The sequence below is a fragment of the Micropterus dolomieu genome, linkage group LG13 (assembly GCF_021292245.1).
Source record: "Micropterus dolomieu isolate WLL.071019.BEF.003 ecotype Adirondacks linkage group LG13, ASM2129224v1, whole genome shotgun sequence".
NCBI classification, from domain to species: Eukaryota; Metazoa; Chordata; class Actinopteri; order Centrarchiformes; family Centrarchidae; genus Micropterus; species Micropterus dolomieu.
The window spans coordinates 1,561,290-1,579,344 of record NC_060162.1 but is presented as its reverse complement, the minus strand read 5'-3'; positions in this window follow the sequence as shown (position 1 = coordinate 1,579,344).

Here is an 18,055-nt window from a genome sequence, read left to right as displayed (position 1 = left end):
TTTGTTACGTCCACACACTCGCAGTTCTGATCAATGACCAGCTGAACCCACTGAACGCACAGATGAGAGCAGCGAGGAGACACACAGGCGATTTCACTGGCAAGCACACACGTGTACAGCGGATTTTTCTTTTTCAGGATCAGAAACCATACTGTGCAGCTTCCAAGAAAGAATATTGAATGTATGGATTAAAAATGCTGCTGGAGGTGGTTCTGGATGTTTCCTTCCAAATATTTAAACAGTGACAAACAACAACAAACACATCACCTAATTATCAGATATAACAGCTCAAAATGTGCTCTAACAGAAGGTTGATAAGGATAAAAATAGACAAAAAGTAGCCCTGTGGATAGGGATAGGGATCAAGTTACCTGCTCTTATGTCAGATCGTAGTGGTGTTTATTGCTGATAGGTCAAACAGAACTCCTCACATAATATTGCATTTTACGTGTTGAAATTCCTTTTTTTAATCATATGGCAGTTTTCCAAGCCTGGCATCACCAGGTCTGACTGCAGTTTGCATCCTCAGTCGGCTGTGGAGAGCAGTGAGCTCAGAAACACCACCAGTTTCCTGACTGAAGTTGTTATTCTGCCTCTGTTCTCTTCCATTCATCTTCTGCTTATTTATCCAATTTAGCCCCTAGTCTGTGAACTCAGGTTGGCCGTCACAGGGAAATGACCCACGATCGTGCTCCTGATAATCTGCCTTTGTAATGAGCTTTTTGAATTTCATTAGAGGACAGTATAACCACAGTGAAAATCACCCTCACACGTGCACATCAACCGGCGTGCGCGCATGAAAATGCAGAGTGATTTGATCAGCCTACAGGCAGAGGCCTCTGTAGGTCGCCGTAACATCCATTCAGGACGGCTTCGGTCCGACTCAGAGACAAACATTTGAAATGATTCATGGAAGATGTAGGGGAGAGCCGGGACGAATGAAACGTGGGACAAAAGTGACACAGAAAGAAGTACAGAGCGCAGCACTTACTGATGGATGTGTCAGACTTTCGCAGTTATATGGAAGAAGTTGCTTCAATTCACGGAAAGTAAATTCACTCAAGCGAGATTTTCTTCTGAGTTGTGTTTATTGTTTCATGTGTCGTTGTCATGATCATCCGACAGATTAGTTTGTACTTTACTAGGTCAAGTTGAACAGTAAGGAGTCAGAAACCCTTGTTTCTTTCCTCCCTCTAATGCAGTCGCACAGTCGTAATCAGTTGACCTCGTCTTTTATAATAAATTATATTTAGCTCTAAATCACTCAATATGATTCGAAGCCTGGACAGGTCTGAAAATATCATCCAAATGTGCACTGATTTTTAGGTTAAAATGAAATTTAATATATTTTTATAATGTTTCACGTGACAGTTTCTTTGTCCTGACTGGTGTCTATTTTTACTTTTGTGTCTTTCTGCTGTCTTTGAGATACCAAACACAATTTCACTGTAGCGACTACGACGACAATAAACTACCATATGTCCTTATTAAGAAGGACAATGTCAGACATTATAAATAAAAACAAGAATAACAAATGATTTAAATGTATGTAATGTCTGTGTTTCTTCTGTCCCGACTGGTGGGGACAGAAGAAACAATGCGCAACTTCATTCATTCCAAGTCAAATTATACCGAAGTCCTTGTGACCTGGTATTGATCAAACACACGTGTGAGTTGTTGATCACACCAAAAAATAGTTTCTGACTGTAACATCATCTTTTTAAATAAAAGTGTGTCCCCTTTTTTCTCATTCTTGTCGCCACAGAGGTGGCGAGTGCAAAGTCAGCACGACCCACAGAGACACAGCTGGCATATTTATGGGAAACACGGCACTCTGAGATTTACCGGCCCTTTATCACCGACTCCCCTCCTCTGCAGCTCTGTGTGTGTCACAGCTACTTAACAGTTCCTGCACTGCCCTTCAGACCGGGTATCTGGGCCCGGCGCTCCGCGTTAACACAGGTCACCTCCTGAGGATCCTGGTGTGTCTCATTAACACCTGACTTATTCTACAGGCCGCGGCCACACAGCGACACACTCAGCTCTGCTTACAGCTTCCTGTCTCCCCTCCGGGCTCGGCGCTCTGCAGCACGCGTGCCTTCCACGTCTCGCTGCGTCTGTTTATCATATTTTATATTTCAAAGGTTTTATTTATTCTGGTTATTTTAAGGAGCTGCTCCCACACCACATTTCACACCGGGGGAGTGAAAGTGCTCCGTCTCGTGCACACATCCTCGCTCGGGATTTGTCAGACGCACAAATGACGACCTTCCTCCAGCCACGTTTCGCCTTGGGTGTGATAAGTGACGTGTCGGCTGAAATGAGAGAACGAGTCACTGCTTTGGCTGTGTGTGTACATGTGTGTGAATCTGTCACTGGTGATTGCTGCTGACATCCTCAGAGTGCTTTCATAGCCGTGTGTGTGTGTGTGTGTGCTGAACATCGCTGCGTACAGTAAATACAGACTGCCTTTCTTTCAAGAAGCAAACCGTTTTTCTCGACTGTGATCATCAGTGTGTGGCGGGTCCGACAGCTCTCCGTTTGATTTGACATCAGTTCCTCCACTTACTGTATGTGTGTTTCTGTTTGTAAGTGAAATTTGATGTCTAGGAGTATTTCCACCTCCCATCTCCTCCTCCTTGTCTAGTTGCCATTTCCAACCTTTTAATCCCCTCTGCCACCTCTCACTTCTTCCCTTCCAATTTCACAGTGTCAACAGCAGCCACATGTTGCAAGTGGTGGAAATTGAACGGAACGCACGGGAGCGATGTTCAGAGAGTTATAGTCAGAAGTGAACGTCGTTCCTGGTCAGGCTTGAAAAATCTATTCAGTGTCTTTATAAGGGGGAATCGCTAATAATTGTTTTACACCGTTTCTAAAGCGTGTTCATAAAACAAATTTATTGTCCATGAATGCACCACAAACTGCTACTGCCCATACAGCCAGTGGGAAGGTGTGACACTGCCACTCCAAAGTAGCTTTTCTGTGTCAGCATCATGGCTCCTGGCAACATGTGTGCTGGAAGCTGCAGTGATGTTGACAGGTAAAAACTGTCATGATCCTGGTCTGTGCCTGTCTGTGTGACTCTTGTTTCAGTCTTCAGTTTTCCTGCTCACATGGTTTTGGTCTCTGTGGTTTTGATAATTTAGTAATTTAGTCCCGTTTCTGTCTTATTTTTAAATGTCTTTGTTGGTTGTTTGTCTGTGTGCTTGTTAACTTGTGTCTCATGGTTACGGTTATGTTGGGTTTTGGTCTTGTACCCATTCTTGATTTCGGGTTTGTTGGTTCTGTGTCTCAGCATCTTGTCCTGTTTCCTGTTTTAGTCTGAAGTCGTTTGCGTCTCTTGTCTGTGTCTAGTTTTGCTTCCTGTTCTGTCTGATTACCTTACGCGTTAGACCTGTTTCTGTTCCGCCCTGCTCGTTTGCCGTTGTCGTGCTCTATCTTGTGTTGTATGTCGAGTGTTCCCTGCTTGTTCTACCTGCTGTGGATATTACTCAACCTGGATTTATGTTTACATGTTTGAACACATGTAATCCTGAGTATTTTCGTGAGTGCTTTAATAAATCCTGAAGAACTGCACCCGCTCTGCTCCTGTGTCCTCCGTTTGGGCCCTAAGCAGTTAATCACCTGGTAAACCTTGTCAATAACCCTAAAGGACACAGGAAAGTCTCTATCGACCGACCCGGTTTTCCTTGTGATTATGCTAATGTTACACTGTCAACAACAAATCCGTCTTTAAATCAAAGAAAAATGCTGCACACACAAACGCACACACAGATGTTTGTCTTACTAATTGACATAATGCATTCCTGAGTCCCTTACCCTAACCTTAACCCAATTCTAACCTGAACCCTAAAACTAAGTCTTAACCCTCCAACAGCCCTTTGAACTTACAGTAAATCCTGGTTTTTGGACCCCACGAGTATAGTAAAACACATACACAGAGCAAAGTGAGCAGAGAGGCTGCGGTGAAGAAGTGAAGATTACTTTTGATGACAGCTCTGCTCGTTACTGTAACTGAATGCAATAAATCCTTTGCAAGTAAAAAGCCAATACAGAATCAATACACCTGTTCAACAAGCAAAACATGTAATAGAGGCTAGAGTCCACGTCAAGTCTCAAGTCTTTGAGCTAGAGTCCAAGTCAAGTCTCAAGTCTCTGAGTTAGAGTCCAAGTCAAGTCTCAAGTCTTTGAGCTAGAGTCCAAGTCTCAAGTCTCTGAGCTAGAGTCCAAGTCAAGTCTCAAGTCACTGAGCTAGAGTCCAAGTCAAGTCTCAAGTCTCTGAGCTAGAGTCCAAGTCAAGTCTCAAGTCACTGAGCTAGAGTCCAAGTCAAGTCTCAAGTCACTGAGCTAGAGTCCAAGTCAAGGCTCAGATCTTTGAGCTAGAGTCCAAGTCAAGTCTCAAGTCTCTGAGCTAGAGTCTAAGTCAAGTCTCAAGTCACTGAGTTAGAGTCCACGTCAAGTCTCAAGTCTCTGAGCTAGAGTCCAAGTAAAGTCTCAAGTCTCTGAGCAAAGTCCAAGTCAAGTCTCAAGTCTCTGAGCTAGAGTCCAAGTCAAGTCTCAAGTCTCTGAGCTAGAGTCCAAGTCAAGTCTCAAGTCTCTCGTGGTTATAATAAATGTTGTATCACCTGCTGCGTTCAATCCAGGCTGCTTATAAAACTGCAGAGCTATAAGGGATTCTGTAACTGTAACCTGTTTTAAACCTAAAGAGCACAACCATGTAATGCAACTAATGACAGCTTATTAACTACTGTAAGTCAACACCAACTCAGCCAACGCAGACTCTCAAACCAGTGTAACGTTATAACTAAATAAAACTGCAGCGTTACATTATCAACAATAAACCTGTAACCTGTTTGCAGCCACCGTTAATAATTAACGTGATGGCAGCCAGCGGGACGTAAATGATTACGTTAATCGACCACCACAAGTTTGGCAAGTAAAGAAACACTCATTCATCTTTTCATAACGAACGACAGTCGGTGGTAACCTCTTGCAGGTCATAACTAAAGCAAGAAGCAAGCTAACGTTAGATGACCAATGCTGAGCTAAACATGTTTACTAACCTCAGGTTACTAACTTATTTTGCATTCAGCTCTTCTTTGTTTGGGTATTGTTGTGTGAAGTTTTAAAGTCAAAATGTCCCAGCAGTTTTCGCTGTTTGTTGTCCTCTCTCACACGTGGCCGCGCACAGCTGATACTACGTGTTACGTAGGTTATAGGTAACAGAGGGAGGGAAAAACAGCAAGCTCATCAGAAGTTTCCTAAAAATAAACATTGTTCACGACTCCCGCACCTCGAGTCTCAAGTTGAGTCTGAAGTCACTGTGTGTGCGACTTAAGTCAGACTGGAGTCCCCATCTCTGAAAAAACATTACTGTTACTGCTCTAGAGACAGTTAGTTGGAATTTATTCTAGTTTGTAACATTAGTGGTTTATTATTTTGAAACTATTTAAACCTCATTTTAAAACACAGTACACTGAAAATCTCTTCCATCTATCAATGTTTTTTTAATAATCTGAACTAATTTGTAGGTCAACAAAAATTACTATTGTTCCAAAAATGTCCTGTTTTTGTAAATATAATCCAGAAAAGTCTTCAAGTCCTGTTTCTCATTTATCTGTTTTGGAGTTGAACATGGTCGAGAAGACATATGTTCTGTGTTTTCATTTGATGGTCTTGCCTCAGTTTTGACCAGATATTCTAGCTTTATAGGGCAGGGTAAACATCCAAAACTCTTTTCTTAACAATCTGGCCAATAGCTGTGGAGATCTGTGCTGGTAAGAATGACTGGCCAATTCCTTTAGATCCAAACAAATCATCAAACATCTTTTCTTCAGTAGCCTGAAAATGACACGTTCAAACATACATTCATATCTGTCTGTGTTTTCACATCTTCATTTTCTGCACATTTGCACTTCCAGCTTTTGATTGGCTCTGTGATTGGCACCTCACCCCGTGTAGAACACAGAGGACGCTGCAGACAGATGGACAGACAGAACCAGCGGACTGAGAATTAATGAGGCAGAAGATGCAGAAGAAGGAAGGCCGTTTAAATATTCTCTTTCCATGGCTGCTGTGTCACTCTCCTTTTTTAATCCTGTCTGCCTCTCCGAGCACCTCTGCCCTCCCTCTCTCTAGGCTGTTTCATAATTACTATACACACACACATACATACACTTGTTGCTATAGTGACAGGCTGAGACCGAGTGTCCCTTTAGTCACAGACATTACATACAAACCGTTACAAGTGATTTATGTACACACACACAACTCACAAGCTGGGATGTGCCATACCAAACTCTAGTCTTAATTTGTACAATTCTACCCACAATGTTCGGTTTGGCGGCCTGGAGGACCCCGGGCCCTCTTTAAAGGGCCTGAGCACCTATTCTTCTGAACATAAAATGTTCAGCCAAAGTTTGAACAGTTTGGTTATTTCTAATTAGAGCGTTCTGGATCTGTGTTTTTGTTTGTGCTTTTCTCACTGGTTTGAAATGGACTCCACTCAGTTGGAACACAGTGATGTTTTTCCATAAATCAATTAGTCCCTCCAGGATTTTCGCGATCACAACTATTAACACAAATTCAACAAATCCCTGCGAATTCCAAATTTTCAGCTGCTACCGACCAAATGGATCACATTCTGACAGTGAAACGAGTCATTTCGCTCGGGTTGCGACGGTCAAATATATTGATTCACTGTGTTACAGCCACCGTTTTGGCCGCTAGTAAATGTTACTTCAAAGTACTTCCGGTCGGCTCTGAGGCATTGCGAGGCTACCCAGCCGACCAATCACAGAGCTTAGGGTCCGCGTCGACTTGACGTGTAGTTACATTTTGGAGGAAGTGCACGTCAGGCGACGGCGTAGCCTCTGCTTAACCTCTGCGTAGCCTACGCCGTCGATTTGACGCAGAAGTATAAAATGCACTTAAAATGTGCACCTGGTGATCCTCAAACGAGTGTCCCTTGTCCTTCAGATGTGGGTGAACTGCTGAGTCTTGACCTGAGGAGTTGGTCCTTCTGTGTTGAGCCATGCATTTGTGCAGTGGTTGTTTAGTTTCCCCAATATACAGGTCTGTGCGTTTCTCATTGCATTGGACCGCATACACTGCTTTCTTGTGTTTGGGTGTACGGTCTTTAAGGTGTACCAGTATCTGTCTTATCGTGTTCTTGGGTTAAAATAAACACAGGGATGTGGCATTTGTTGAAAATCGCGTATGAAATCACAATGTTGCGTTTACTTTCTTGACTTGGAAAAATATCTTTTAAATTGACAAACACTTTGTGTGTAATTCAGGGCACAATTGAAACAGGATAAAAACATTTGTTATCTACCAAAATAGGTCCCATGGTGGTCCACTGAGTGGGGAGGGGCTTAGGCTCTCTATAGAGAAATGTACAATTTGAAACAGTTTTTAAAAAACATACTTAACATCGTTATTGTTAGCACTTAATAACTTTTTTCCTAATTTTATGCTTATAATTGCTTTTAAACATGATTTCGAACTGGTGACGTGATTTAGAAGATAAACATGATGCACCATCATTGGCCTCAGTCTTTAGCCTCTCATCTATTAGCATTAGCCACCTTTGAGTCACAAAGTGCATTTCTATTAAGCGCATTTTCAATTTATACCACCATGGCTGAGGTTTAAAACACTGTTTGCATCGAAAACTAAATGCAGTGGAAACACACTAATCTTAAGAGCAGTGGTTGAAGCCCTGGCTCCATAAACAGAGGTAGCGTGCAGCGATGCAGACAGACTCAGTGGACCTTCGGAGTGAGTCCGGGGTCATGTAAACTTGTTTTAAATGACTTGGTAGCAGGTGGGCCCTGTGATGAAGCTCCTCAGCACTGTGCTGAGAGTCGCCTGGCTCCAACTGTCCTTCGGCAAGATACTGAACCCCAGTGCTCCAGATGGCTGTTTCATCAGTGTGTGAATGTGACGTAGTGTAAAAGTGCTTTGAGTGGTTGGAAAACTAGAACGAGTACATACTACAAGTACGCTATACAAGTACAGACCATTTACCATAAACTCAAACTTCCAGTGAAGAGCTGAAAACATCAGATGTGTTGAGAGATGAGGAGGCCGCAACCTTCATCACACTCCTACATGAAACAAACCGTCCGTCATCATCAGGTTTGCTCACTGCCTAGTAGTTCATCACCTGCTCCTGCCACCAAGCTTTTAAAACTAAATATGTTGTTAAGACTTGCAGATGTAAAATTTGTTGTGCCCTATCTTGTGCGATGAGGCTTTTAGTCATAATGACACAAATAAAAACTTACTGTCTGAAATGTTATGTCATAGAGAAAGTGTGAAGGTCTAACAGTTCAGTCTGGTCCCCACAAGGACAGAAGTACCACAGAAAAAACACACAGGAGTGTGACTGCAGAGGCACGCTGACAATTTAAACAGGGATTAGCTTTTTTGAATAATTCTGAAAAGACCTTTTTGACACAAGCACACAGTCACATAATCACACACACACACACACAAATAAACATGCTTAAATGTGTGAAAGCTAAAGGCTATCAGCCGGGCTGCAGGGCTCGGATCGTCACTATATGAGTCAGTGGGGAGATCTTTACCAACGCTGGCTCTCTTTTCACACAAATTTAAACTTCATTATTCCGTTTGGAGACGGGCCGTTTGTCGGCTGCGTCAGCTCTCATTAACCGCAGCCCAGGCTTCCTCCCCGCAGCCTCGCCCGCACTCACCTAACCTCATCTGGTGGCTGATTATGGCTTCTTCCCCAATCCCTCTCTGGCCACTGTGTCCTGATGGAAACAAGGTGGAGCAGTAACACTGTCGCTGCGAGCCCAGCTGACATTAATCATTACAGTAAATGTCCAACACAGTTAGACTCTTACCTTGCTTACCGCCAAGCTGCTTTGTGCTGCAGGAGAGGAGAGGGGAAGAAGAGCAAAGGGTGGGAGAGGAGAGGAAAGAAAGGAAAAGAAACAGGAGATCTTGGGGGCTCTTAAACACAGACGGAAATATTTTTGGGTGTGTGGAAAAAATTAAAGATAAGTAAAATGTTGACGTATTTATCTCTACACATGATAAAAGTTGACGGTTGAACGGTCTTAATCACATCACTAGAACCCGTCATGAATCTACTTTCTCTGTAAGTAAAAGGTAGTAATACCACAGTGTAGAAATACTCTCCACTGTTACACATCCTGCATTCAAAATCTTCAAAAAAGTTAAAAGTACTCATCATGCAAAATGACTCCATTCAAAGTGTTAAATTTATTCCTGATTCAGGACCAGCTCAGCAGCATCTGAATGTTGGCATGTATATTGGGAAAATGTATCTATAATAAATGCAGATTTTAGTAACTGATTATTTGTAACTACAGCTAGGAGATTAATGTGAGCATATCCTCACCAGAAAAACTACAAACTACGTCAGGCGTTCTTAACCTTTCTGGCAGTCCGAAACACATCCATCCAACTCACTTAATGGGATCAACATTAGCTATCTAGCTTAACGTTGCCTTATTTAAATTCTTATTCTTCTTTGGCATTTTATAGCGGTTGGCATTACCGCCACCTACTGGATTAAACAGTTTTTCTTCTATTTTTGTGTCCATAGTAGCATTCTCCAGGGGGTCCCGACCCCCAGGTTAAGAACCGATGATCTAGGTCATTTGTGCTGCACATTATTACAACTCATATTTACGTTACATACGTTACCTCTAGTGGCCAAACAACAGCAGCAAAGTAGGAAATTGGGTGACGTATTTTAAAAAGGCAGCCGGCTGTACAAAGAGCTAGGATGCGTAAAAACCTGGACTTTCACTCATGAGAACAGTCTCATGTGAAACGAAATAAATAACTTAAATAGCGTTACTGACGTCCGTCACGTGACTTAAGTTATGTACTTACCTTAACCCAAACCACTATGTTTTCCTAAAAACCTCAGCAAGTAGTTGTTGTTGCCATCTTAACCAAACTACGAACGTTAACCACATGTTTAATGTCATGTGACGTAGGTCACTTACATAATGTAGTAAACTCATGTGACTCAGTCATGTGACGTATTAGGAGGCATAAACAAACAACATATGTTGTCGTTTAGGTCGGATGACTTGTTGATAAATGTAAAAAGTAGCAAAGACGCCCCTGCGACGCTTGGCGGTCCAGGTCAGTGCGCCTCAGGCTTCAGAGGCAGCTGCGACAACGACAACAGCAAAATGAGAGGCTACACCACTGCTCCCCCACAGAAGATATTCCCCACTGTTTGTCATCATGCCTCTTTGCCACTCGTCAATATGATCACCACGGCCTCGAACATAACTAGCCCGAAGCTCCGGATGGAGTCTGGACGGGCAGCTCTTTCACTGCTATGCTATTGAGCACGGCTGAGTGAGAGTATGTGAGGAGGGGGGACTGTACAGCGGGTGCACGAGCAATGATTGACACTGCGTTAGAGACTGCTCTTGGCCCTGATTGGTTGTTTTGTTTAGGCATTCTAGCAAATGGCATCATGAGTAATAGCAGGCAGACGACATCCACATAAAGATACACATGCAGATACAGAGAATAGCTCTGTGTTACTCCCCCCACTTCCTGGGAAATAAACAGTCAAAGAAGGTAGTGAAGAAAAGGGAGACATGAAAGAATAATTAGCGGAACAGACAAAGTTATAAGGAAAAAAGAAAACAGATGGACCACACAAATGGAGATGTAAAAGAGGATGAAGCAGATGTGACAGAGGGATTCAGCGTGGAGACAGAGGAAATGGAGATGGATGGATGGATACCGTACGATTTCACACAACCTGCTATCAGCGTCGTCAGAATCTAACTCAGAGAATAAGTGCACGAATTAGGCAGAGTGATGCTGAGGAGGAGATTCAAAGGAGTGACAGAGCTGTGTGTGATAAGATAAGAGCTGTGAAATGCAAAAACACACCCCTCAACACACACACACACACGTACGGTCCGTAGATTGTTTTATTCTTCTTATTTAATCGTCCTTTTGATGGCCGATTTTCAAAAACATTCCCGCCTGTTTAACACATCCAGACGCCTGTCTTTCTGTCTCTTATCTTTTCTGTTTGAGTCAGTGTGTGAGAACATGCAGGTTTTAATCATCTTGTCTCCTGGCTGCTGCAGAAGAGTTCAATCTCGTAACTTATTCAGCAATCTCGGTGGCTCAGGAAAAAAAAAAAACATGGTACAGAAAGGGTCGAGTCAGAGGTCACATTTTTAAAAGCCTCTTACTCTGTTCTGAGCACATTAACCGATTTTGAAAACGTGGGATCCAGTGGCGTTTTCTCCCAGAAGCTAAGGGAAGCCAGGCTTCCCCTGTTTTTATCAGACTCTACATTTACATTTATTCATTTAGCTGACGCTTTTAGAAGAAGAAATACTTTATTAATCCTGCGAGGGGAAACTCAAGCGACTTGCAATATATACATGTCAGAGGTCTCTGGAGCAACTAGGGGTTAAGTGTCTTGCTCGGGGACACATTGGTGGAATGGTTACAGTGATGGATTGAGATTCTCTCACACCAAAGGCAGGTATCTTATCCACTGCGCCATCACCACCCCACCCCAGACTCTATTTATCATTTCAATAAAAACACAATGTTTATAGTTTTGATAAATCTTATGATCTGTTGTGGTCATCTCTTCCACCTTTCTCACTATCTTACAATAAGTGAACCAGCGCCCCTCTGAATGCTGTGCGTTGGATGCGTGGTGAAACACCATATTGCACCACCGTAGACTGACGTGCAGTCTGACTACGTGGGGAGGCCAGGCAGAGTTGGCATCCCTTCGTGAAAAAAAACCCCAAAGAAATATTAACCAATCAGATGAGGCCACTGCCTAACTGTGATTAGTCGGGATGCTAATCACGCCAATCACATCGCAGCATGCGATCAACGTCATTCAGGTGAAATAACGGGAGCTGTTAGCAACTTTAGCTGGTGCAGTTATGGAGGGTGGGGATTTGGAGTTTTTAGTTATAATAAATAGTTTTACTAAACTACCACTACAGCAGCAACTTAATATTAAATCTGATGGAAGACCAACACCAAAACTGGAGCTGGCCTGGAGAGGAAAAAGGGGTTATGGACGTTCAATGAGGAAAACTAGATCCGTACAGAGTGGCTATCTGGTAGCGCCAAACTTCAACTGACTCTGTTGTTGCGAAGGACGTAAAAACCAGTGGGAAATTCTATAACTTGGTTATTGACCACTTCGCCACCATGACAGACAGGAGAATGGCCTTCCTTTTCAGATAGGGTGAGTGAAATGTCACCTCCTTCTCTCTCTGAACTTAACTGAACTGCAGCTCTGTGTGCGATTTTTGATGTGTTTATATTGTTTGTTTTGCTTTGCTTGCCTGGATTTAGCTGCTGAATGAACAGTCCGTGAAAGTAACCTTATTGTTTTTACTGCGGTTATAGATAATGAGCACCACAGACAGCACCTGGCACAGGGTACTGGGCACAAACGGTAAATGCAAAGTGTGTATTGATAACAGATAGTGCCCATCTTTAAAGTTTGATTACATTTTTGTAAAATTATAAATTGCACTGTAATAGCACAATGCATTCAATAATTGCCCTCCAAAAAGGACATCTCCTCTCACCTGGCTTCCCCAAAAATTTACCCCGCCCCACACCACTGGTGGGATCCCACAGACATAACAACAGAATGAACCGATGTTTAATATTTTTATCGGGGAGGACCCCGTGATTGTCAGGAGGGAGAATTCAAGCCGAAATCAAATGCAAAAACACTAACGTAACTAAGTACATTTACTTAAGTACTGTACCTGAGTATTTCCAATTCTATTTCTTTATACTATTATTCCACTACATCTCAGAAGGAAATAATACTTTATACTCCACTACATTTATTTGATATTTGCTACAATTTCCTTTGCATATTCTGAATATTAATAAAAAAATTTACATTTAGCTGATGCTTTTATCCAAAGCGACTTACAATTGCTATACATGTCAGAGGTCACACGCCTCTGGAGCAACTAGGAGTTAAGTGTCTTGCTCAGCAACACATTGGTGTCTCACAGTGGATTCGAACCCTGGTCTCTGACACAAAAGGCAAGTGTCTTATCCACTGTACCATCACCACACCACAAAATAAATGATATAATGTAATATTCACTAATCACCGTAAACTACCCAGCAGTATATTTAAATTAGATCCCCCTTTACCAGCTGCAACAATAAAGTGGTTTTGACCAACAATGTATCATAATTTATAATCCAATACTATATATTATTCTTAAATATACCAATCTGCATAATGAGTACTTTATCGGAGTAGTTCTTCTGCCACTGCCTAAAGAAAAGTTCATGTGTCTCTCTTTGTCTCATCACTGTGGCTGCAACAATAACATGAAATACAGAAGTTCAAATTAAAGCCTGTAAACTTGACAGTCGATTATAGAAACAAACATGTTCATAAAAACAGCCTGACCTCCATCCAGCTGCTGTTGATTAGATATCAGTCAAGGAATGTGCTAAGCAATTTCAAATCAGTTTTATCTAATCAATTTATAGGACAGCTAATAATATGCCTTTGGTGTGTTTAAAATGTCACGATTGAATTATGTTCATCGATTCTGGACTAGTGGCATAGCCAGGAAAACTGTGACGCATCCAGGCGCATCTGTATATGACGCCCTGGGGTGACTGGAAACGCTAGGGCTTCCAGTTGCTAACTAGCTAGCTAGCGAAGTTTGTGTTTAAGGCGTTGACAGTCCCCCTGGGCAACTTACCCTAACCTTAACCATCACAAAAGTTTGTGCCTAAACTTAAGTGAATAAATGTATGCTTGTCGACCGGCAGCCTCCTTTGTGTTGCAACGCAACAGCAAACTGCAGCGTATTATACACACATAAAATTGATGTTTTGCGTACAATAACCACGGTTTTGTCAAAGCGTTTATATATGACACCTGAGATGAGAACGGGTTGGTTTAATAGATGTACTTGTCAGGGTTTGCTGAGAACAGGCAGGATCAGTTCTTGGTATTCATTAACATAAGGTGAGCACACTTACAGTGACGTGGCTGAGGTCATACAGAATCCAGAAAAGTAAACATAAATAACAGGCAGAGTTAAAGCCAGGGACATCCTCGACTGTTGAGACAGAACAACAACAAGCTACAATGATCCAACAGGGACTGAACAGAACACAGGCATTGAATACAACAGCTACAGGCCACCAAACAAATTATAATCAAAATCAAGACAGGCCAACAACCGGACTAAAACCAGAATGAATGACAATGGACCAGGATGAATGAAACAGAACACAGAATGCATGTCAAGTCTGAATGGGAAACTAAGATACAGAAATGAGGACTAAAACTGAGAAGCAGGACTACACACTACGATAAGTAAATAGGGTATGAGATAATAATAACCCAACTAAACAAGCAAATAAACGTAAGAATAAACAAGGCAAACAGAGGAAACACAAGACATTGAACAAAAAAATGACAAATAGTACAAGAAACCCTAAAACCATGACAGTACCATTGGATGGTTTCACAGTGCAAAACAAGGATTAGTATTTATGAATGCAAGAATGTCAGTGAACAGTTGTGGTAGAGAACTTATACTGTGCACCATGGGCAGTATGAGTAGTTGAATCATATTATCATGTTGGAGTCAAGTAAAGTGTTAGAAGCGCTCTTCCTTTTTATGTGCAGAATGCAGTCAGTTTAATGTCTTCTACTGTAATCCCAAAGCGTGCGCTGGTCATCAGTAACTGATTGTATGTTACAGAGAAACCTCAATTTGGGCCGACAGGTGAGTGTATTTTACCAGCAGGAGTTTGTTTAAAGGGCCACCACCTGGAGCGGATCAGATCCAACTGCATTAAAGACTTGGATAGCAGGTGAGCCAAGCTCTGTTTGCTCTAAGTGGGGCTGGAAACTCTTACTTCTTCCGCTGTGTAGCCTGGTTTGTCAGCTTGGTGTCTGTAGTAATAAAAGACTAGCTTAAAAATGTTTCTTTCTAGAGCTGTTTCTTAAAGATAAGATTAGTGCTGGACAACGATTAAATTTTTTAATCACGATTAATCGCATGATTTTCTTGTGATTAATCACAAAGTTATGTGCAAAACTGAATAATGAATTCTAAAGTAGTCTATTGTGCACTTTTAATTTAAATGTACTGCTATATACACAAAGTGTAATAACATGTGGTTTGGAAACACTTTAAAGAAATAAGGTACTTTTTACCAGCAGTATTCCCTTTACACAGCAGCAACAAAATATTTCTTGTAGATCTCAACTTAAACATTAATGTAATCAAATCCAATATTAAACCAAAGCTGTTTGCCACAGCCAGGGCATTACCTTTTATCTAGCTTGTTAAAACAAGTTAGAGTCCAGAGCCACGATCAGAACATCAGAACAGGCTCCTTCTGAGCAGCAGGTGAACATTTATAAATCAGCAGAAACATTTTCTTTTATCAGGGAGCAGCAGAAACAGTCTGTGTTCAGTAAAAGTGTCCCTGTTAGAGGGAGGTGAAGTGTTCGCCTCACGCAGACGCCCGCCGCCGAAGCTGAACTTTTTTGTATGCGACACGCAGCAGAAATCATCGGAAGAGAGCCTGATCCTCGCTGTTTGTGAGTTTCCAGAATCTCTTACTGTTTACTGAACAGGACATCAACAGGAGGGAATTCACACGGCAGAGCGTCCCTGCAAAACTAGATGAAGGCCCATCAGGTAAAGTTATGTATAGTTAACTTAAGTTAAATTGGCTACAGCTGTGTAGCACACAGAAGCCGTTGCCATGGTTACCATCCATAGAGCGCCTGCCATTTATTCACAGAGCGCTTGTCTCCCTTTCTGTTCACCTGAGAACCCGTGGGGCCAAGCGACTACGTTGGGATTTTGAGAACGTTCCTAAGACTCACATCTTTCCCAATACTAACCAGCATGCAGTGTGCAGCTCTCCACTTCGCTATGGCATTTGTTCACTTGTCCTGCTTTTGTTTATCTACTTCTCCCACAAGCTGCATCCAAGTAGTCTGCCGAAGCCTCCCTGAGCCTGAGCAGCGGATTTTCAAAATAATAATAAAAACTGCGTTAACGTGCGATAAAATAATTGTTGGCGTTAGTTAATTAATGCGATAATAGCGATAACGCGTTAATGTGCCCAGACCTAGATAAGATATGTGCTCTGTTTCGCCTCTGTACAGGGAGTCTAGTCTTCTTCATTGAGTTAAAAGCGAGGAGATCTTAGTTGTTGTTGCCTGCTAGCTGCCTTTATTTCCCCTAATTTTGACACCTTAACCATTTGCACTGCTGCACACCTGCAAGAATATATCAGTTATTTTAGTACACTCCATCTGCTCCAGAAGGGTTTTATTAACGGTTTCTTAACAATGTCCTTACACGTTTTTCTTCTTGTGTACAGCAATGTTGAAATTCAGCATGGATTAGCAAGTCAATGTAGGACTGTCCACTGTAAGGTGGGCTGCTCACACAATTCCTCGACAGGGCATACATTTTGAATGTAGATCTAGAAAATGCACAAGCACACGTCAGTCAGCAGTCAGCAGCTATTGTTACAGATTTTACTTTTATTTAGATCTCCAGACACATATTTCAGTTACACTGCTGTAGCGCTGTTAAAGTTTACAAATATATCAGCAAATTTACAACCTTACTTTCACCTTTTTCCTCTACTCATTTCTTCTTCCCGCCACATTGTCATAAAGTGTAAAGCCCCGCTAGCGGCCCCTGGATGCTGCAATGTTCATTACAACCAACAGAATTAAAGTTTTGGACAGAAGAATAAACTGATAATTTAGCTTTTATTTAAAGCCTTAACAGTATTTGGAATTTGAAAGGTAATGTTTGTCCTGAGGGTGGCACTAGATCAGTGGTTCCCAACAGCTGATCATAATGTTTTGCTTATTAAATTACCACATTAAATCATATTAGTAATCTGAAACACTTTGTAAATGTAAATTGACTGACTTCTAATTTGGCACGAGTTACTTGCGGTGTCCCACAGGGATCCATTGTTGGACCGATTTTATTCCTTATTACATTAACTGCTGGTTAGCTGAATCCTTAATTTGTTTTTTTACTTTTTGCTGATGTTGTTAACTTTTTTCTTTCACATAAATACTTACATTTGAGGCAAATTCTGAATTAGATAATATTTCTAAATGGTTTGAATTGTGTCAATAAATGTAATGTCATAATATTTACTAAAACATATTGTATCAAATTTTTGCCTTTTTAATTAAAACAAATTGCTTAACAATAATTTGACGGGTCTCATCTACTATATATATATATATGAATTTAATCTATGTGTGTCGCAGTTGGATTTGGTGCTTATCCATTACACAAAATTTCCCAAATTCTCACGTTTCAAAAAAAAAATTTCTGATGAACTGACCACAGAAGAAAACTGTTCTTTGAAAAATACTTTTTGGCCACTGGTCACAATTCAAAGACAAAGAACTGTGACAAGGGTCCACAAATTTTAACATTTTAAGCGGTCACAAACTGAAAAAATGTTGGGAACCACCGTTCTACAGTAAAGGTCATGGGGACGATGACCGAAAGACTGTCCTCCCATTAGACTACGAAATATCCTTTGTTCAAAATTTTAATTTGGCTTAATTATTGTGCTAGAGGAATTTTCACGGAGTGCCCAAAAAGACAAGACAATTAATAAAAGTTTAGTTTAGTCTGATGGTGGCCCCAGAGGAAAGGTCATGAGGTCATCAAAAACACAGAGATACATCTGCAGGCGACCAAGAATATCTACAGCAAGATTCAATGAAATCCAGTCAATAGAGTTTGCCGTTATTGTTTGTGTCATAAATGGAAATATTTAATTCTCTGGGGAGTATGAATGGGCCTGCACATTGTCAATTACTTGTACTCAATTTATTTCTGGAATAAAATCAGAAATTTTAGCCGGAGGATGGCAGTGAAAGGTTTAAGGGTCACCAAAAACATTTGGGGACCATGAATATCAACAGCTGATTTGAGTTTTGAGGTTTTTTTGAGTTTAAGTGTTG